This window comes from Bos taurus, chromosome 15 (genome assembly GCF_002263795.3).
Source record: "Bos taurus isolate L1 Dominette 01449 registration number 42190680 breed Hereford chromosome 15, ARS-UCD2.0, whole genome shotgun sequence".
Classification (NCBI taxonomy): Eukaryota; Metazoa; Chordata; class Mammalia; order Artiodactyla; family Bovidae; genus Bos; species Bos taurus.
The window spans coordinates 65,230,695-65,254,253 of record NC_037342.1 but is presented as its reverse complement, the minus strand read 5'-3'; the positions used below and the strand labels follow the sequence as shown (position 1 = coordinate 65,254,253).

The window sequence follows — 23,559 nt, the reverse complement described above, 5'->3', positions numbered from 1 at the left end:
ATCAAGGCAAAAGAGAAAAAGTATAGATTATCAATATCAAGAATGCAAGATGGATATCACTGCAACTCCTACAGACATTAAAAATATAACAAGTTCATATAATAACCAACTGTAACAATAAATTTTAAACTAATCTAAAGCTACCAAAAGCATCTCAAGAAGAAAGTTTAAAATCTTTACAGTCCTGTAACTATCAAATAAGATTACTTTATAATTTAAAATGTACCCACATTTAAAATCCAGGCCCAGATGGCTTCATTGCTATATTCCAACATTTAATTAAGAAAGTATATCAACCAAAAAGCATGTTTCAGAAGGGCTTCCCTGGTGGCTCAGATGGTAAAGAATTTGCCTGCGATGTGGGATACCCAGGTTCAGTCCTTGGATCGGAAAGATCCCCTGGAGAAGGAAATGGAAACCCACTCCAGTATTCTTGCCTGAGAAATTCCATGGACAGAGGAACCTGATGGGCTACAGTCCATGAGGTTGCAAAGAGTCAACATGACTGAGTGACTAACACATTAATTCATAAGCATGTTTCAGAAAACAGACGAGGAGAAACTACTTCTCAATTCATTTTATGAAGCCAGCAGTACTATAATTTCAAACAGCTATTTCAAAGAGGAAAAGAGAGCAAAAGCAACAGATAAGTATTTCTTGTGAACATAGATGAAAAATCCTCAACAAAATTCTAACAGATTGAATTCAGCAATCTATAAAAAAGATAGTATATTATGACTATATGTGATTTATTCCAGAAAAAGAAAAAAACCACGATGCTATAGAAATGTGTCCATTTACATAGAAGTACATTGGCAAAGAGACTGGAGGAAAATATCAGGCCATAAAGAGTATCTCTTAAAGGAGAAAATATATAAATGTGTACAAACAGAAAAGAATCTCAGTGACTTCCATACGTTTGATGGAACTGTCTGATTCAAGACCAGAACAATGACTTTCCATATAAAAGTAAGTATTGGAAAGACACTGTAAAACTCAACAATAAGATGTACTAGAAACAACAAATGTAAAGTTATGAGTGTTGGTTAAAGTCAAAGATGAACTTGGTTCTGGATCCTGAAGCACATAGTAACAGCTGAGTCTGTTCCTGGGAGGTAAAAGGAGCAAAAAGTTTCATCTAATAAGTATCACAGTACTGCATAATCCACAGATGGTTGAATCCAAGGATACAGAACTTGGGACAAAGAAAGTCGACTGTAGAATTAAATGTGGATTTTCCACTGTGTAGGAAATCAGTGCTCCTAACCCCTGAGTTGTTCAGGGTCAACTGTAGTTAAAAATATTGAATATAAAAAATAAATACAGTCACAAAGGAAAGAAATGCAAAAGATAGAATCAACTCTAAGTTAACACAAAGAGAGTATCAGTTAACTATACTGTGCTGGGAAGCTCATCGAAAACATAGCATAAAGAGACAAAGATCTGAAAAATTAAGAGAGGAGATAAGAGACATGAAAGATAGGTTGTCAAGCCTCCAAAGAGGAGAGAGAAAGAGGTAATAGTAGGGAAGCAATATTTGAAAGAATAAGAGCTAAGAATTTTCTATGATTGGAGAAGAAACTGAATCTTCACATTTGAGATTTGAATGTCAAGCAGGATAAATAAAGATAAATCTATCCTTTAGGCAAAATGTGGTAAAATTGTATAACATTAATGATAACTAAGAATATTAAAAGCTACTGAAAAAAAAAAACCAGTCTACAGCAATATTGATTTCCAGAAACAAAAGGGTAATTTCTTCCCACTAATAAGGAAAAATATCATTAATTAAAAATTTTAAAAACAGTTAATAGTTAGTTGAGTGAAAGCTAAATTAAGACATTTTTAGACACAAAAGTACCAAGAGAAACTACCTCACCAACCTCAAGAACTATTAAAAGATATGTTTCATCAAGAAGACAATCAAACCCATAGAAGGAAGGTCATTGACAAACACAAAACTTATAAAATATGTCAATAAATTTAATTAACTAATAACTTTTATTTTAAAATTGTATTTTTCTTATTTTAGAAGGTAAAAATAAAACTTCACACAACACAAACAAGATGAGGAATATGCAGTGGATAAACTTAAGGCATGCTTAGTTCTGAGTCTTGTGTATGAAAAAGCAGACATATAAGGCATTGATAAACTTTGGACTGTCAGAAAAAATTCACAGTTGTGTTTGTATGGCAAGTTGTAATTCTATTCAACAAAGTTTTTGCTTCTTGTGAGATTTCCCTGCCTTTAAAATAATAATACTTCTCTGAATTACTGACATTAGGCTTGGTCATTAGACTTCTTTGACCATTGCAATGTATTTGGTAATAATATACATTACTTTCAGAACCATTGTGTACTCCATGACTTCTTTTCCCTCTACTTTCAAACTGGCATTGCCAGATAAATTGCAGGCTAGCCCATTAAATTTGATCTTCAGAAAAATAACCTACAAATTTTAGTATATGTCCCATACAATATTTATGACATGCTTACACTAAAAAATTACTCATTGCTATCTGAAATTCAAATTTAACAGACATAAACATCCTTCCCCCAAATTAACTCAAAATGTGTCACAGAACTAAATGTAAAACACAAAACTGTAAAATTCCTTGAAGATAACGTAGAAGAAAACCTAGACAACCTTGGGTGTGGTAATGACTTTTTAAATGCAAGATCAAGGACCTGATTTGTGAAAGAAATAATAAGTTGGACTTCATTAAAATTTAAAACTTCTGCTCTGAAAAAAAAAAGAAAACCAGTGTCAAGAGACTATAAAGACAAGACAGACATGGGGAGAAAACATTCGTAAAAGACATTTCTGATAAAGGACTGTTATCCAAAATATACACAGAACCCTTAACAACAAATAACCTGATTTTTTTAATATAAATTTATTTGTTTTAATTGGAGGTTAATTACTTTACAATACTGTATTGGTTTTGCCATACATCAACATGCATAACCTGATTTTAAAGTAAATCAAAGATCTTAACAAGCATCTCACCAAAGAAGACACACAAATGACAACTAAACCTATGAAAAGATGCTCTACATAATATGACATTAGGAGAACGCAAACCAAAACAATGAGATGTCACCACATATCTGTTGGAATGGCCAACATCCAGAACACTGACACCACCAGACGCTGACGAGGCTATGGAGCAACAGGAGTTTCCATATGTGGAGCTGATCCACATTATCATACAGCAGACACTAACAGAACATTGTGAAGCAATTATACGCCAATAAAAAAATGTTTGAAAAAAAGTTGGCCAAGATTAAAGTGAGGGAGAGGAATGAATAGGCAAGCAAGAGACTTTTAAGGTCGTGAAAATGCTCTGTATGATAATGAATATCATGAATATATGTTATTATATGTTTGTCCAAACCCATAGAATGTACAGCACCAAGAGTGAATCTGAAGGTAAATGATAGACTTTGAGTGATTATGATGCATCAATATAGGCTCATCAGGTATAACAAATGTACCACTCTGGAGGGGATTGTTGATAACAGGGGAAGCTGTACATGTGTAGGAGCAGGAAATATATGGAAAATCTCTGTACTGCCCTCTCAATTTTGCTGTGAACCTAAAACTGCTCTAAAAATATTGTCTTTTTAAAAAACAAAAAAAGCATATACTGATTATAGATACATAGATACTTGCAAAGTTATACCCACAAATGGTTTCTATCCAGCATGTTATTTAAAATGCTTACAAATCAATAAGAAAAATTATCAATGCAATGAAGTATGTTCAAATGAACTGTCAATTCACAGGAAAGAAAACTTGAATAATAATAAATATATGAAAATGTACTCAACCTCATTAACATTTGTGGAATGCAAATTATAACAAAAATGAGATATAGTTTCACATCCCTCATATTCGTGAAAATTCAAAATTTTCAAAAAATATATATATGTAAAGTATCAATTACAGAATGATACAGACAGCATAAAGCCATCTATATAAAATTTTAAATTGTGCAAAATTCGCTACTTGCAGCTTAGAGATGGATACATAGATAGCAAAAGTATTAAATTCAGCATGAGAATTAAGGAGAGTGGTTATCTTTCAGAAGAGAAAGAAGCTAATAGAATATGGGGTAGGTACCCAGGGGATTCCATTTGTATCTGTCCATGTAATTCTTTATTTCTCAAATAGAAAAAGCCTATATGCTTCTTTATATTTGAAATATTTCAATGACTTAAAAATTTAGAAGGAAAAGTAAAATCAAGGAATTGACAGTGCTTCTCTCTGAGTATATGAATTTATTTTATTGTTGTTTTAGGATTTCTCGTTTTCATTGTTGTTCAAAGAAGGAAATTCTTTTTTTTTCCTGAATATTAAATAACTAGGCTTTTCTCCAACCCGAATATTTTGGATGTGTATATGAGCATATGTATGTGTGTGTGTGTGTGTGTGTGTGTGTGTGTGTGTGTATCTATATATATACACACATACATATACGTGTGTGTATGTGTGATGTAACATATGTATATATGTGTGTATGTGTGATACTACACATATTTCTTAATAGTAACCATGACAACACAATTGGAGACATTTTTTTTCTCCATCAGTTTTCTGGAATGCTTGGTGGAAAAGGGTTTTTCTGGGCCATGCAGATGGTAATCTCACAAAGGTCGTGGCATGTGCAGAATGGCCTCACCCATGGTGGTTTCCAGGGTTTGGACGAGAACCAGTTTCTGGCTATTTCACCATCTCAGGAGAGGTGAGAGGTGTTGCTCTGAGACACCCAGTCAGCACCGCTTCTACCTGAGAGGCCCTGCCCAGCCTTGAAATCATTTCTGAAACTAATGAGATCAGCAGCTTTTCACGAAACCATGAGTCACCTGTTGGTGAAGATTTCCAGGAGCCTGAGGAGTGCCTTCAAGTGCTGGCTTCGCCAGATGTGGGAGAATCACCAACCCTCCCCAGCACCTAGTGCTGCATCCGGCCCATTGCCCACAGTCATGAGGTCACAGCTGCCAAAGAAGATGCCTTGGGTTTCAGGTGAAGACTGTAAGAGTAATGCAGTCCCAATAAAAATTCCAGTCAGATTGTTTTTCAGGAACTTTATCATTTAACACTTACGTTAGCTCAAAACTAATTAAGACATTACTAATTTTAAGACACATTAGAAGACCAATAATAGAAACTGTATGGTATTCAACAGAAACAGACAAATCAGTCAGTGAAAGAGAAGGAAGTATGTCATATAAAGACAGATAGACAGATAGTCTGAAAGATTTATTGAGACACTTGCTTAATAAATAACATTGAGAAACTAGAAAATTGACTATTATAGGAAAAAATTCTGAAGCTAGATTACTAACCCCATTAATAAGGGTAGATTTTAGACAGATAAAAACCTCAGATGTGCAGATGACACCAACCTTATGGCAGAACATGAAGAAGAACTAAAGACCCTCTTGATGAAAGTGAAAGGGGAGAGTGAAAAAGTTGGCTTAAAACTCAACATTCAGAAAACGAAGATCATGGCATCTGGTCTCATCACTTCATGGGAAATAGATGGGGAAACAGTGGAAACAGTGTCAGACTTTATTTCTCTGGGCTCCCAAATCACTGCAAATGGTGATTGCAGCCATGAAATTAAAAGACGCTTGCTCCTTGGAAGAAAAGCTATGACAAACGTAAACGGCATATTAAAAAGCAGAGACATTACTTTGCCAACAAAGGTCCGTCTAGTCAAGGCTATGGTTTTTCCAATGGTCATGTATGGATGTGAGAGTTGGACTATAAAGAAAGCTGAGTGCCGAAGAACTGATACTTTTGAACTTGGTGTTGGAGGAGACTCTTGAGAGTCCCTTGGATTGCAAAGAGATCCAACTAGTCCAGCCTAAAGGAGACCAGTCCTGAACATTCATTGAAAGGACTGATGCTGAAGCTGAAACTCCAATACTTTGGCTACCTCATTCGAAGAACTGACTCATTGGAAAAGACCCTGATGCTGGGAAAGATTGAAAGCAGGAGAAGGGGACGAGAGAGGATGAGACGGCTGGATGGCATCACCGACTCAATGGACATGAGTTTGAGTGAACTCTGGGAGTTGGTGATGGATAGTGAGGCCTGGCATGCTGCAGTCCATGGGGTCACAAAGAGTCAGACACGACTGAGTGACTGAACTGAACTGAAAAACCTAAATGTGAGCGCTAAAACTATAAAGTTAATAGAATAAACTGTAGAATATGGAGAGAATTTAAAGCACTATTATAACTATGCTACCCACTCCAGTATTATTGGGGTCCACTGGTAAAGAATCAGCCTGAAATGTCGGAGACTTGGGTTCAATCCCTGGATTGGGAATATCCCCTGGAGCAGGGAAAGGCTACCCACTCCAGTATTCTGGCCTGGAGAATTCTATGGACTGTATAATCCATTGGGTCACAAAGAGTCCCACACGACTGAGTGACTTTCACTTTCACTTCATTTTCATACCTAATGTAAAAAATAAAAAATTGAATGAGGTATATAATCAAACATAATTGACATAAAATAGAAATAATATACATAGTGTTAGTCGCTCAGTTGTGTCTGACTCTATGATCCCATAGACTATAGCCTCTGTCCATGGACTTCTCCAGGCAAGGATACTAAAGTGAGTTGCCCTCTCCTTCTCCAGGGGATCTTCCCAACCCAAGGATTGAACCCAGGTGTCCCTCATTGTGGGCAGATTCTTCACTGTTTGAGACACCAGGGAAGCCGTACTATATAATCAAACATAATTTACATAAAATTGAAATAGTACACATACAGTATATATTTGAAGAACACGTGTTTTTTTAAAAAAATGAATGTGAACCACCACAAAAACACATAGATAGAATAGAATGGTTGTTCATGGAAGTGGGTATGAAAAAAAAAGACAGTGAGTAAGTAAGTCAAGTAAAAAAGAAACCCTTGAAAGGCCACTAATAATTATGTCCCATAAACTGAAGAATGTGATTAACTCTGCAACTGAAGATACACTTGCCCTGTAAATGCTCATACTCTCATATGGAAAAAGATTCTACAAACATTAAAGAAATTATATATGTATTAAGGAATTCACGTGCTATCCAGCAGAGAAGATACACTCATTATACAGATGCTCCTATTTAAGCCAGGCAGACCATAATAAAAGCAATCATATAGGATGTATTACAGCATAACAAAGAGTGTAAGTAAGTAAGTAAGTGTTAGTCACTCAGTCGTGTCTAACTCTTTGCGACCCCATGGACTGTAGCCCACCAGGCTCCTCTGTCCATGAGATTTTCCAGGCAAGGACACTGGAGTGGGTTGCCATTTCCTTCTCCAGGGGATCTTCCCAACCCAGGGATCAAACCTGGGTCTCCTGCACTGCAGGCAGATTCTTTACTGACTGAGTGACTAACATCTTTTTTTTTTTTTTTTTATGGATAAAAGATCTTAGATGTCTTCTTCTAGAAGTATATTAATGGAACAGTTTATTCAATAAAAATCTAAGCACAAATTACCAGAGGCAATGCATCACAGATGCATGTGTGGGAATTGATGGAACTGCATTAGGGTATTGCCATCTTCATCAGCACTTTGGATAGTAAGTGACAGAAATGTGAGCCTATCTATCTTTTGCAGTATCAATAAACTGTTTATTACTTACATTTATCTAAGTTTTTAGATTTTATGATTTTGTAGAAGAAAAAAGTACCAACAAAGAAAATGAACCTTTCCTTTGCACTCTTTTCTCTCCCATCTCTAGAATTTCTCCCCCATCATCTTTTAATACTTTTCCTACTTTAATTAAATAAGAATAATCCTAAAGATTTGCTGGGCTTCCTTGGAAGCTCAGACACTAAAGAATCTGCCAGGAGTACAGGAGACTCAGGTTCAAACTCTTGGGTGGGAAGATCCCCTAGAGAAGGGAATGGCTACCCACTTAAGTATTCTTGCCTGGAGAATTCCTTGGACAGAGGAGCTTGGTGGGCTATAATCTGTGGGGTCACAAAGAGCTGGACACAACTGAGTGATTTTCACTTCACTCACTTCATTCACAATCCTAAAGGAAATCAACCCTGAATATTCTGTTGCTGTTGCTGAAGTTGAAGCTCCAATACTTTGGACACATACTGTGAAGAGCTGAATCATTGGGAAAGACCTTGATGATAGGAAAGATTCAAGGCAAAAGGAGAGGGAGGCAGCAGAGGATGAGATGGTTACATAGCATCGTCAACTCAATGGACATGAGTGTGAGCAAACTCTAGGAGATAGAGAAGGACAGAGGAGCCTGGCGTGCTGCAATCAATGGGTTCGAAAAGAGTTAGACATGACTTAGTGACTAAACAATAATAACAACCTTATTTAAATGGTAAAAAGGTTGAAATAACAAAAATGCCCCCCAAATAGGGGAATAGCTAAGCCAATGATGTTTCCCATTTGATAGATTATTATAGACTCAAGAAAATTATATTAAAGTAGAAGAGGAAGAATGAGCACTAAGGAGGTGCATTGTGGCTGGAAACACAGATCCACAAGCAGAGCTCAGTTTCTCCCCGTGAGTTGTTCTGGCTGGAATCTCTGGTGATTTGTCTCATCTGCATTGCAAGCATTATTTAACAAATTCCACACCTCTACCAATTCTTTAGGAATTCAGAATGGTTTTTGCTGACAGTGGGAGGTCATGCAGGGAAAAATATTTTTTCAAAACTGGTTGGATGAGGGCATAGAGATTTGTAGAGGGGTCATAAGTAATTGGCATAGCACTACTTAATTTCATCTGTGTTAACTGTGTTAATACTCCATTATTTTATGTATTATTAAGTAAGAAAAACACCGTCAATTTAACTATGACATAATGGAGTCCTTAAAAAAACAATACAGCAGTCTGGAAAGCTGGGGTGTATGTCCCAACCCTTCTACTTCTAGCTATGTGTCTGTGAACACATGAACTAACCTCTCTAAGCCTCAGTGTCAGCATTTGTAATAAGAAAACAGTAATAGGATCCACTGAGAAGTCTGTGTAGAGATTAAACGAGAAGAAAACACAGTGTTTAGCATGGTGTCTAGAACATAATGAAACAATGGACTGGTTCCAAATTGGGAAAGGAGTACGTCAAGGCTGTATATTGTCACCCTGCTTATTTAACTTACATGCAGAGTACATCATGAGAAATGCTGGGCTGGATGAAACACAAGCTGGAATCAAGATTGCCGGGAGAAATATCAATAACCTCATATATGCAGAAGACACCACCCTTATGGCAGAAAGCAAAGAGGAACTAAAGAGCCTCTTGATGGTGAAAGAGGAGAGTGAAAAAGCTGACTTAAAACTCAACATTCAGAAAACTAAGATCATGGCATCCGGTCCCATCACTTCATGGCAAATAGATGGGGAAAAAATGGAAATCGTGACAGACTTTACTTTCTTGGGCTCCAAAATTACTACAGATGGTGACTGCAGCCGTGAAACTGTTGCTTGCTCCTTGGAAGAAAAGCTGTTACAAACCTAGATAGCATAAAAAGCAGAGACATTACTTTGTCAACAAAGGTCCATCTAGTCAAGGCTATGGTTTTTCCAGTGGTCATGTATGGATGTGAGAGTTGGACTATAAGGAAAGCTGAGTGCCGAAGAATTGATGCTTTTGAACTGTGATGTTGGAGAAGACTCTTGAGAGTCCCTTGGACAGCAAGGAGATCAAACCAGTCAATCCTAAAGGAAATCAACCCTGAATATTCATTGGAAGGACTGATGCTGAAGCTAAAGCTCCAATACTTTGGTCACCTCATGCAAAGAACTGACTCATTTGAAAAGACCCTGATGCTGGGAAAGATTGAAGGCAGGAGGAGAAGGGGACAACAGAGGATGAGATGGTTGGATGGCATCACCAACTCAATGGACATGAATTTGAGCAAGTTCTGGGAGTTGGTGATGGACAGGGAAACCTGGCGTGCTGCAGTTCATGGGGTTGCAAAGAGTAGGACACGACAAGCAACTGAACTGAAATGAACTAGTACATACAGGCCATTGATACTTAAAATATATTAGAAATTTTAGGATGAATGAAAAGTTTGTAAGAATATAGAATGTGTTCACAGAGTTAGCATGCTCAGTCATGTCTGATTCTTTGTGATGCCATGGACTATAGCCAGCCAGGCTCTTCTGTCCATGGAATTCTTCAGCAAGAATACTGGAATAGTATTGCCTTCTCTAGAGGATCTTCCTGACCCAGGGATTGAACTTGGGTCTCCTGCATTGCTGGCAGATTCTTTACCATCTGAGCCACCAGGGAATCTCCAAAAGTTGGTAATAATATAGTGTGTACTCATGGTATAATGTAATGAAAAAGCAAGAGATAACATTACTATAATCTCAACTATATATTTTTTAAGTAATGTGTAGGAAAAATACTGCAAAGAAATATATCAAAATTTTCACATAAGTGTTAACATATATAACACACATTTGGAAGGTAAAACAATGGGTTATTTTTTCTTTTTTTTCCTTTTGTATTTTCCTGGCTTCCTAACTTCTCTATAAAATTAATTTTAATGGGAAAAAGGTATTTGATTACTTTTATGATTTATTCCTAGGTGCTTTTTTCATACTTGGGTACCACCATTGAATGAGGAAACAAATGCACCCTCAATGTGGCTACGAAGCATCAGTTCACCACTTATTCTAGCCTGAGGACATTGCTGATTAAACAAAGCCTCCTGTGATTCTCGCCCTGAATTCTATTAATACCTGATATTTACAAGCCTTATAACAATAGTCCAGCTCTTTCCTTCTAATCAATTGAAATAGCACAAACTGGTAAAGCCTGTCTTCGGTCTCATGCATTATTCCTCCCCAGGATATTTATACATTAACTATTAACATATTTGATCACTAGGTCAAAACTTCAGGCTAAAGACAAAAAAGAAAAAATCAAGGTGGAATTTTAGGAGGCCAATTTTTGGGAAAGGAGATTTGGAAAGAAGGACCTTTCAACTGCAACACCTTCATTTTCTTTTACCAAAAGACCATAGGCTTACCAGCAGAGCTTCATGTCCGTAAACCTCTGGCAGGATTCCAGATTTTCCTAAGCAGTCCTACTATTGAATGTTCTACCACTTGTACTGGTCAGGCACTGTGCTCCAACCTTGGTTTTCCCTCTAAGATCCTGTGAACTCATCCCTTTTTATATTCCAGGCACCTGGCTCTTGGCAGATGTTAAATCAATTGGTTGCCCAGTGATCAATTTCTTCTAGCAAAAAGAAGACCTCTTCCCTTCCTAGCAAAGCCATAAATTTCCCCTCACTCTCAGACTTTGTGCCTCACCTCTTCAGACCTCTTCTACCAGGATGGCACAGCCCATCTGCCTCATGCGTGAACTAGACTAGTCCTCCCAGACGTGTCCTGGAGCCAGTTTCCCAGGAGATGAGAACAGGTGGTCAGGGCCATGCCATGCCCATGATGTGGAAAGCCACTGGAAATGACTGGTAAGTGAGTCATATAGCTGTGTCACTGTTTGTTTACAGAGACCAAAGCTACATTTGTCCCAAGCTTGTAGATTCAGAGAAGAAAAAAAATCTCAGGAAAAAACCAGAGGCTCATATTATTCCAAATTACCTGCAAAAGGCAGAGTGATAGGCGGCCTGCAGGTCGAGATAGGACAGCTCTTGAAATTCCACTGAAAGGCTGCACGCACCTGTCCCCAGGTGTCGTGGGTAGCTGGCAGAGAGATGTTTCCCTGTGAAAAGACTGAAGAAGAGATACTGTCTTTGATGCGCCCAGAGAAGGGGTTCTTGGACAGCCTTTGGAACTCTTGGTTGGTGTAGCAGAGAAAACTCATGACTTGGTTTCAGAAAGCCTGCATTCAAGTTCTGCTTCTCTCACCTAATGATGGTATGATCTTGGGTGAGTCTCTTAATTTCCCTGAGTGTCAGTTTTGTCATCTGTAAGCTGGTGGCAGTAATTCCAGGGTGTTGAGATAATTCAGAGAGTTTACATGAATCTTCTGGCATATAGGAAGTGCTCAATGAATGTTTCATTCCTTATCCATTCTGTGGAAATTTAGGCTAGGAGAGATTCTATGATTTGCCAAAGGTCTCCCACATCAACGGTGAATGAATGACAGACCTCCATTTTCTGCCTGGAAAGTGGGAGAACTGGGACTCGAGTCTAGTTAGTTGCCTGTTTTAAAATCAAGGAATTTCCCTGGTGGTCTAGTGGTTGAAACTCTGTGTTTCTAATGCAAGGGTTTGGGTTTGATCCCTGGTTGGGGAACTACGATCCCAGATGCCATGCAATGTGGAAAATAATTACTTACAAAAATAAAATCAAATGCATTTTTCTGAAGATTCTTTTTGCCTTCTTGCCAGTCAATGCCAACTGGTGGAGGCCTAGTCAGAACCGAAGTTGAGGAGGGGAGCACAAATTCTTAGGGCCGAGAGAGGAGAAAATCCAACAGGCAGAGCTCACTGAGAAAAGCCCTGAGCTCTGTGCTGCTGTCCTCCTCCGCAGCCAGTGAACCAGGTAGAGGCGGCACGTGGGAGGGTCCAGCCCAGAATCGTCACATGTGGGTGCTCCCTGCAGTCACCTGGCACTGCTGACCCAGGACCCTCTCACTGTAACAGCAACAGCCATACAACGACAGCTCCCACTTACTGACTGCTTCCTGTGTAGCCAGTCACAGGTCAAACATGTCCCTTAACAAGGTTGTTGTGGAGACGCAATAAGGTACTGTCTACAACACTGGCCAGAGCAAGTGGTCTATAGTAAGTGTTCAATTAATGGTAGCTTTGGGCACTTTATATACAGTCCCCTTTCATCTTTCCAATGACTTTATAAATTGCTTATTATCAAACTCTCTGGGCTTTCCTGGTGGCTCAGACAGTAAAGAATCTGCTTGCAATGTGGGAGACTCAGGTATGATCCCTGGGTTGGGAAGATCCCCTGGAGAAGGGAATGGCAATCCACTCTAGCATTCTTGCCTGGAAAATTCCATGGACAGAGGAGCCTTGTGGGCTACAGTCTATGGGATTGCAAAGAGTCGGACATGACTGAGTGACTAACACTACCATTGAGGATATGGAGGCTTAGTGGATAAAGGAACTTGGTCACAGACAAAAAGCTGACCATCAGTAGAAATCAGGATTTAAAGTCGATATATCTGAGTCCAAAGCCTGTGCTTTTAACCATTAGGACATAGTAGCTCATAGGTCAGCTAGTGAAAGTTGTGAGTCACTGGATAGTCTCAGTGTAATGTTGCCAGAGTTCCCTCTTTCACAGGGGAAATTGTGCTGAGCCCTAAACAGCACAGCAGGAGGGAAACAAATGCCCTGCCGGCTGGCTCCCTCCTCTGCATTGCAGGCGCCTCTCTGAGACTGAAGACTGGTGGCTAAGGAGAGAAATGAACTGGGTTTTTCTAGGAGAAACCTTAGAGGTTTCCTGATCTCAAGGTCAGTAGACTGGTTTGTCTGTTCCAGTTTGACTTGGTTTGATTTTGCTTTGGAACACTTTGCTCAAATGAAATTTTATAGGAAAGTCTGAAGTGTGAAGTCAACAAAAGTGAAACCACTCTGTTGAAAATGAATGGAAGGGCCAGAGCCTCACCTCCTCCAAGGAACTCTGATATGTGCACCTCTTAATGTGGGAAAGGAGGCCATGCATTTGGGGAACAAAGGACCATGCCCTCTGTACATGGATGGAGACAATATGGGCAGTGCAAAGTGTGTGGGGCTTTGAAATCAGATAGAACTAGGTTCTCATCTCTCTTCCTTAACCTATGTCTGATTTGAGCAAGGAAAATCATCCTTCTTAGCATGTTTTGTCCCACGGAAAATGGAGCTCTGATCCCAACCCGAGAAGGTTGTTGACAGAAAATGGAACAATTGGTGAAAATGGCCTCAAACAGTAAAAGACACAGAAAAGAAAGGAAACAACTGTTAGCTCTTGGATCACCAATCAGGTTTTGCTTCTTTTATTTTCATGAAAGGAAGAATAAATTTTTATGGGTTAAAATGAATAAAGAAAATATACCTTTTAAAAAAGCATATATAATCACAAAACCTGAAAAAATGCACATCCTGAGACTTCCCTAGTGGTCCAGTGGCCAAGACTTCCCAACACAGGGCACCCAGGTTCGACTCTTTGTCAGGGAAATAGATTCTGAGAGCTGCACCAAGAGTTCGCATGCTGCTGCGGAGAGATCCAGAATGCCTCAACTAAAAACCCGGCATGCCTCAATGAAGGTCGAAGACCCAGTGTGCCACCACTAAGACCCAGGGCAGCCAAATAAATAAATAAATAATATGTTTAAAATCCACATCCTTGCCTTCATTCAACATTTGCCACGTGCCCAGAACTGTGTGGTACCAAGATGAAACAAGGGGTACGACTAGCGTCTGCCCCGGAAGATCTTACAGTGCAGTGTATGCACAACCACACACACACAGAGGAGAAATTTCCAAAGTCGTCCCAGTGTGGCGAATGCTGACAATGCAGCAGCTTGACGTCCTGAATCCTGGGAATCCCTCCTCTAGTTCTTGTCAGAGCAGGAAAAACACCAAAGCAGTGAACCGTCCATCACCCTCCCAACTTAGATATGGTAGAATTCCAAGACTTTATGTACCAGAACAAACACATTTTTCTACTATTCTTCGTCCAGTGAGACCAGAAAGGCAAATATTTTAGATAAAATATAGTGACCATGCAACCCTTCCTTGCATTTATTGAGTGCTCACTCTATGCAATGTGCAGACATTACACGGATTATCTTTGGGCTCCAAACTACTTAAAAGCAGGGAGTTTTGTGTTCCCAGAGACAGAGCAAAGGACTAGACTTTTCAGCTCTTTCCAGACTGAAATAATTTTTTTGTCCCCGAAGAATTCCTTTCAGTATTTGTCTTGGTGTAGCCAAAAAATAACTAAAATTATAAAAATAATATAAAATAATTCCATCTATATAACCTATCTTTTTTTTTTTTTTTACTGAATAGCTCGTCCATTAATAAAATTTATATGTAAGGTTTCACAGTGTGAAATCATGCTTTCACCAAAATCCTCCAACCTCCCAAGTCCCAGCCCTTAATTCATCTATCTTTTTATTAGTCTAGAAGCCTGGAATGACATCCACCAAATGTGTACATGATTATTTGGAGTGGTAGGATTTGGTTTTTTTTTTCTTCATGTTTTTCCATACTTCTTTTTTCAAATAGTGATCAGATATAGTTTAAATTCCACTGTTGTGTGAAGACTTTGCTGATTGTCAGGACCAGAAATTATTTCTTTCTTCTCCATCATCCATATCCCTTACTCTGCAGCACTCGCACGTTATATATATACTCTCTGAGACCGATGCTATTTGTAGACATGCAATGCATTCCTGCTGTAGCAGCTCCCTGGAAGTCCAATCTGTGGTTCCACCATTAGCATTGAGTTCAGTTCAGTTCAGTCGTTCAGTCGTGTCCGACTCTTTGCAACCCCATGAACCGCAGCACGCCAGGCCTCCCTGTCCATCACCAACTCCTAGAGTTTACCCAAACTCATGTTCATTGAGTCAGTGATTCCATCTAACCATCTCATCCTCTGTCATCCCCTTCTCCTCCTGCCCTCAATCTTTTCCAGTATCAGGGGCTTTTCAAATGAGTCAGCTCTTTGCATCAGGCGGCCAAAATATTGGAGGTTGGGCTTCAACATCAGTCCTTCCAATGAACACCCAGGACTGATCTCCTTTAGGATGAACTGGTTGGATCTCCTTGCCATCCAAGGGACTCTCAAGAGTCTTCTCCAACATCACAGTTCAAAAGCATCAATTCTTCGGTGCTCAGCTTTCTTTATAGTCCAACTCTCACATCCATACATGACCACTGGAAAAACCATAGCCTTGACTAGACAGACCTTTGTTGACAAAGTAATGTCTCTGCTTTTTATGCTGTCTAGGTTTGTTATAGCTTTTCTTCCAAGGAGCAAGCAACAATTTCATGGTTGCAGTCACCATCTGTAGTGATTTTGGAGCCCAAGAAAGTAAAGTCTGTTACTATTTCCATTTTTTCCCCATCTAATTGCCATGAAGTGATGGGACCGGATGCCATGATTTTAGTTTTCTGAATGTTGAGTTTTAAGTCAGCTTTTTCACTCTCCTCTTTCACCATCAAGAGGCTCTTTAGTTCCTCTTTGCTTTCTGCCATAAGGGTGGTGTCTTCTGCATATATGAGGTTATTGATATTTCTCCTGGAAATCTTGATTCCAGCTTGTGCTTCATCCAGCCCAGCATTTCTCATGATGTACTCTGCATATAAGTTAAATAAGCAGGGTGACAATATACAGCCTTGACGTACTCCTTTCCCAATTTGGAACCAGTCTGTTGTTCCATATCCAGTTCTAACTGTTGCTTCCTGACCTGCATATAGGTTTCTCAAGAGGCAGGTCAGGTGGTCTGGTATTCCCATCTCTTTCAGAATTTTCTATCGTTAGCATTACAGGGACCAACTAACCTCAAGAAAAGATGATATCTATCATGAGTTTTGAGTTTCAAATTACACTCAATGCCCCAGGAAGCTGTTTATTTTTGCATTTTTGGCAAAATTTGACTTCCTGTTTCTAAGAAAGCCTACTCAACAAAAGAAGGGACTTTGCTCAGCTGTTTAAATTTCAGGACATTCTTCCTCTAGCAGCTTAAGGGTTCATGCAATAGAAATGTCATTGCTTGGGAGCTGTGTTCAAGTTCCAATTCTGCTATCCGGGCAAACTGTTTAATCATACTAAGTCTCCACTTCCTCCTCCCAAGGGAAAGATGGTAACAATGCTATTTACCTACTTCATAGAGTTAAATGAGATCATATAAGTAAAGTGTATGGTACGCTCCCTATCAGAGTAAGCACTCCATAAATATCAGCCCTCACTGTTACCCTTGAGTCATATTCCCAGGAGCTGCTTTCCCAGATGGAGATATGGTTCTTAGATCCTGAAGGGCAGCTTTCTCTGGAGTTGACCACATGTGTCCAAGGATCCAGGCTCTGCGGCTTTTGTCTCGACTCCCCTCACTTCCACAGCCTTACAAAACCATCAGAGATAATTTCACGTTTACCTTAGTTCACCAATGCTTCCCAGGGCAGAATCATAAATACTTAAATATATTTCAGATTACATTCAAACTTAATTTCATAAATTCTTGAAACTTTCTATTTGGGACAACCTCAGACATGATCTAGTTCAACCTGTTGACTTACAAATGAAGAAACCAAAGCAAGAGCATTTAAGAAACTTGCCTAAAGGCCCATGGCCAGTTAGCCATGCCTGGAACCCAGGTCCCATCTTCCTGCAAGTCCCTATTATGGATTGCTTTGCCATGTAATATGCTGGTTAATTGGCTGTCTCCCCCAGAAATTATAAGCACCAGCTTAGAACACCTGCTTGTTCATGAGGAAGCGGAGGTTTAGAGCTTAAGTCATTGGTCACCGAGGTCACCCAGCTGGCCAGTGAAGGTATGAGATTTGGAACTTGGATTATTCCCATTCAGAAGCCTGTACTTTTTATTCTACTAGCCTGTTTTCCAGTCTCAGTGACTTAAAGATATCTCCTTTCTCAAGAAAGAAGGAACATCAATGGTGGATGCAGAACAGTGGTGTAATAACAGGAAGTCAAGGGGCTCATACACTAACCTGCTGTGTGAACTTGGACCAGTCATTTGACCTTGCCTTGTACTGTGTCTTAAGCAGCAAGACTGTGGCAGCCTCTAGTGCAGTGCATGGCACCCGGGATGCCATGGAGATCCATATGGAGCTGAAAATTGTTGACTGTGGGAAGCCCTTTTCCCCCAGTACCACATAGCCACCACATTCTTTACTTCTTGTTTTCCCTCTCACAGGACACCTCAGTGGAGAGTCCATCACAAGCCCGGAATCCTGTGTCTCCCTCCCCACTCAGGTGAGGCGTGTCCTCAGGTCAAAATGAAGAGATCGCCTCTGTTTTCACAGCTTCAGCAGGGATCACCGGCTCTATCAAGTGTGAATCCACTGTTTGCTTTCCTTTTTGTCTCTCTGTTTGCCATTGGAAAAGTCCATTAGTGCTGAATGACAAGACTAAATAGTCAAGGGGAGAACAGTTGATGTGTTAATAACTCTTGGGTAAATACCATTTGTTATTGTCACCACTGAGGCTTTCAGAGACATGGCACCATTCCGGGCCCTGGACTGGAACTGTCGTCTTGTCAGCTCCCCGTCTTTCAGCAACCTGGAAAGACAGGTTTGGAGAGGGAAGGAGTCTGAAAGGGATTGGTGAGCAAGAGGAAGGGAAGGTATGGGAAAGAAACAGGGACTCTGAAAGCAATACAGAGAGTGAGAGAGAGGAGGGTAGGCTCATATACGTGCCCACACGTGCCTCAGCACACACCACACACACACACACACACACAGTGATGCCAAGATGTGAAGTCAGAGAGCTGGTGATTAATGGAATTTTTACCAGATTTCATAATCTCTTATATTCCTTCCTTCCCAGTGCTAGGGATCTCTGCATTCATCACATTTTAGCAGCTCTGACTTTGTTCCTTTGGTTCCACATCTGCTCTTCTACTGACATCCAAGATGTGCAATTTGTCCTACTGAGCCTGTCTGGGACCCAGAGGGGAGGTGATGTTGAAGAACCAGTGTAAGATTCAAAGGGTCAGCATAAGAAGGTCACATGGCATTACCATGGAGGTCAGGAGAAAAAACTTTGTAAAGGATATCTCCATGTTGCGGAGGATGGTGGAATCCACAATCAGGAAAGCTCACATTTGCATGAAAAGATTCGTGAACAGAAAAATTGGGAAACTGGCTTCTGCTCTTAGTTAAGAGGCTGGGTGACCACCTTGGGTCTGTATATTAAGTTCTCTGCACTTGTATTATGGTGTGTGTGCTCGCATGCTCAGTTGCTCTGTCATGTCCAATACTTTGCAACCCCATGGACTGTAGCCTGCCAGGCTCCTTTTTCCATGGGGTTTTCTAGGCAAGAGTGCTGCAGTGGGTTGCCATTTCCTCCTCCGGGGTTTCTGATGGCAGTTTGAACCAAATGATCTTCCAGCTCCAAGCATCTCTGGGACTGAGATCTTAAGGCAGATCAGACACTGAATACTCTTTGAATCATCATCTCTGGCTAGGAATGATCAAGTATGACTTTAACACAAGGTAAAATGGCTTGAAAACAACCGTGTTGGTTAGAGATCATTGGGTTCCCAGACTAAAGACCTTAAATACCTATCTTAGAGTCGTCACAAATTTAGTAATAATTCGTTTACATTTCTTAGTGGTTAATTCTTTTCACAGCACTCTCCAAGAGAGGCAATAGAGCATCAGATTGAGACACCAACTCTGGACTCAGCCAGTGTGTGCGTGCATGCTGGGTGGCTTCAGCTGCGTCCCACTCTTCATGACCCTATGAACTGCAGCATGCCAGCTTCTTCTGTCCATGGGATTCTCCAGGCAAGAAAACTGGAGTGGATTGCCATTTCCTACTCCAGGGCATCTTTCTGACCCAGGGATCAAACTGGCATCTCTTACATCTGCCTGCATTAGCAGGTGGGTTCTTTACCACTCAGGCAGAGGTTCAAATCTCAGCTCTGCCACACACCGGCAGGGTGAAGTCAGGTAAGATTCTTTGCCTCTCTAAGCCTCAGTTTCCTCAACTATGAGATGGAAAGAACAGTGAACCTATCTCATGGGCAAAGATTTAAAGAAACAAATAAATAAACAAATGCAAAGTGTTTAGCACAGTGTCCATCTGTATAAACCCTCCATAAATATTAGACTCTGTCCACTCCATTCCCACAGCACTGCTGTGAATTAAGTGTGTATTTCCATTTAGGAGAGTAAGAAACTAAAAAATGGAGAAGTTAAATGACATGACCACAGTCTCCAGCCAGTTAGAGTTGAAGCCAGGACCAGAAAGAAAATAGCCTGTTCATCCCTCATATCATCACAAAGTCTCTAAACTGAGCTTTCAAGAGCCTAAGCTTTGAGGGTGAGAATGTAAAGAGACGAGGGTAAGGGCTAAGGATCTTATCTTGGGGAACACATGTCGTTAGAAGGATGGGAAGGGTAAGAACTGAAGAATGAGGAAAGCAAGAGAAGAAAACTGTTGCAGCAAAGGAAATGCATCTTTTCCAAAGTAGAGAGGGAGGTCCACAATATCAAAAACCATGAAGTCAAAAGAAAGGTCTTGGAATTCGAAAACAAAAAAAGTCCTTCATTTATTCAACAAATATTCATTGAGCCAGATACATATGTTAGGCACATCCTAACGCTAGGAATATGTTGGTGAATGTGGTGGACAAGATACCTGCTCTCTTGAAGCTTCCATTCTAGCAGGGAATATAAATAATGTAAGAGTAACCTAATGTCCTAAAAATATAATTTCAAGCAGTGATAGTTCTAAAAAGAAGATAAAATAAGGATAGTACAATAGCAAGTCATGGAGAAGGTGGGTGAGGACCTAAAGCTCAAGTGATTAACAAAGGTGGCTTTAGGAATCTACCAACCACAAGGCTGTCAAAAGTGTATTTTAGGTGAAGGGAACAACTGAAACCAAGTCCCAGAGGTATCGATGAGTTTGACTATGACCTTCAGGGGGCATTTTCAGTGACTTGAACAGGGGCCAGATTATGGGTTAACAGAAGAGAATTGACACATAAGGAAATAGAGTCTATAGGTCAACTGGGCTTCCCTAGCGGCTCAACAGTTAAGAATCCGCCTGCTAAGGCAAGAAACACAGGTTCAATCCCTGGATCAGGAAGATCTCCTGGAGAAGGAAATGGCAACCCACTCCAGTATTCTTGCCTGGGAAATCCTACGGACAGAAGAGCCTGGTGGGCTACAGTGCGTGGGGTCACAACTGAGTGACTAAACCACCACCACCATTGGTCAACTACTCACTCAAGAAGTTGGTCTTGAAAAGTAGGAAGAAAATGGTATTCATGGCATTTATCGCTGACAGTGGCAGTATCAGCTATTCCTATTTTGGACGTTTCATTTCCCTTCCCATTTCAGTGATATCTCCTCACTACCAAAATTTTCAACCAGAGAGCCACATTCTTGGAACATTCACATTATAGATGGGGAAACAGTGGCTGACTTTATTTCTCTGGGCTCCAAAATCACTGCAGATGGTGATTGCAGCCATGAAATTAAAAGACGCTTCCTCCTTTGAAGGAAAGTTATGGCCAACCTAGACAGCATATTAAAAAGCAGAGACATTACTTTGTCAACAAAGGTCCGTATAGTCAAGGCTATGGTTTTTCCAGTGGTCATGTATGGATGTGAGATTTGGACTATAAAGAAAGCTGAGCACCAAAGAATTGATGCTTTTGAACTGTGGTGTTGGAGAAGACTCTTGAGAGTCCCTTGGACTGCAAGGAGATCCAACCAGTTCATCCTAAAGGAGATCAGTCCTGGGTGTTCATTGGAAGGACTGATGTTGAAGCTGAAACTCCAATACTTTGCCACCTCATGCAAAGAGCTGACTCATTTGAAAAGCCCCTGATGTTGGGAAAGATTGAGGGCAGGAGCAGAAGGGGACAACAGAGGATGAGATGGTTGTATGGCATCGCCAACTTGATGGACGTGGGTTTGAGTGAACTCCGGGAGTTGGTGTTGGACAGGGAGGCCTAGCGTGCTACGGTTCATGGGGTCACAAAGAGTCAGACACAACTGAGCGACTGAACTGAACTGAACTGAACTATAAAATATTTGTGGGACTTGGAGATAAGCATACTCAATTCCTCCCACTCCAAGACTCCACTGACAGCATGGAACTTGTTTGCACTCGTAGATAACTGTCACCATTCCAGCAAACACAGAGATATTTGCTTTGGATCTTTATTAATTTTTTGTTCTCTAGAATTCAGGGTCACCTCTGGTTTCTAAGGCTTAGTGGATCTTATTTCACTGTTGATTATTTTTGCTCACTACCCTTTCCCCTTTCCACCCTTACCCCATCCTCCCAAGTCAGATTCTAGAGCAGTGCTGTCCATTGGGACTTTCTTTGATTATAGAAATGTTCTATATCTGTTTATCCAATAGAGAAACCTTTAACCATATGTGACTACACATATGGTAGTGCAATTAACAAGCTACATTTTCATTTACATAATTTTAACTAACTTAAATGTTAATCACCACATGTGGGTAGCACCTATAGTTTTGGACAGACAGATATTTCTAAAGATTAAAATTCAGGAGAGTTCCTGTTTCCCAAAGAGGAGACACTCTGCAAGATCTTCATGATTACTGAGAAATGTGTCAGTGCAAATAACTCCCAAGGCAATGAGGGAATTTCTCTTCCTTGGAGAAAAATGGAATTTATATAAAGTGGGCCGAGTTTGATGTGCTTGAATATTATCAGCATACTAATTTGGCCTGAAAATGAACATACTGCTTCTTGTAGCTCAGAGAGGTAATCTCAAAAGATCATCATTTCCCTAATAGTGTTCCAAAGGGTGCTGATTTCATGAAGTCTTCTTTGATGAAAAAGTTCCATTGTCAAATAAGCTTGGAGAATTGGGAACACTTTTTTACCTCTCTTACAGATTCACAATGCACGTCATAACACAAAGGCTCTGGAAAATCCCACAATAAATAACTCTGTAATACATCATTTGACTCAGTACTATTTCCTCAATGTCTTTAACCATGAAACTCTGTGTGTGTGTGTGTGTGTGTGTGTAAGACAAGACATTAGTGTTCTGACACATTAGAGAAATGTTAGGGTTATGAGTATGGACTTTGGGGGAATGCCCTGGTGGCCCAGTGGTAAGGACTCGGTGCTGTCACTGCCACAGCCCCTGTTAAGTCCCTGGTCAGGGAGCTAAGATCCTGCAAGTTGCCTGGTACAGCCAAAAAAAAAAAAGAACGTGGACTTTTGGAAAAAGAGAGCTGAGTGAACAATACCAGTTCTACCAATTACTACTAACTATGTGACCTTAATAAAGCCACTTAACCTTTCTGACCTTCATTTCCTTCAGTTGAAAATTGAAGATAATATTTATATATAACAGGAAAAAAATGGAAATTATATAAAGCGGGCCAAGTAGATTAAATGCAATGTAGATTGCATGTAGATTAAATGCAATCATGTATACAAAGAACACATCCCAGTTCCTGGGATCAACTGCTTCTTCCCCAAGTTATTTTCATTGTGACTTATGAACTTAAGTGACTGAAGGACTGCAGACTCCGCACCCCCAGGAGAAATATGCTATGAACTGGTAGAACGCATGTCCTGCCTGGAAATATTTTTAAGTGTGGTATTGGAAAGCTGGATGTGACAGTGGTCTTTCCCGCCTCCCTTTGTTCATCCTTCACCAAGAATGTACACTCAGCATTGAATGGCTTCCTGCAATTTATTCTTAACAGAACAGCTAGAAGGACCCTTTCAAACCAGCAATGGAGCACGGCATTCCTCTCTGGCTCCCCATCTCACTCAAACTAGAGCCTTCAGCATGGCCTCCAAGCTCTAACATTATTTCCTACTATTGCTGAGTCTATCTTGCAAACAGACTACCCTCCTTTTCTTTGGATATCTCAGGAACAGGTGTCAAGAACC

The 23,559-nt window shown here is 40.2% G+C and overlaps 1 protein-coding gene across 1 annotated transcript in view; it reads right to left on the bottom strand.

Moving 5' to 3' along the window:
• Positions 1-23,559, bottom strand: part of EHF (ETS homologous factor) — an 88,001-nt gene that overhangs the window by 20,130 nt on the left and 44,312 nt on the right. The window lies entirely within an intron of this gene.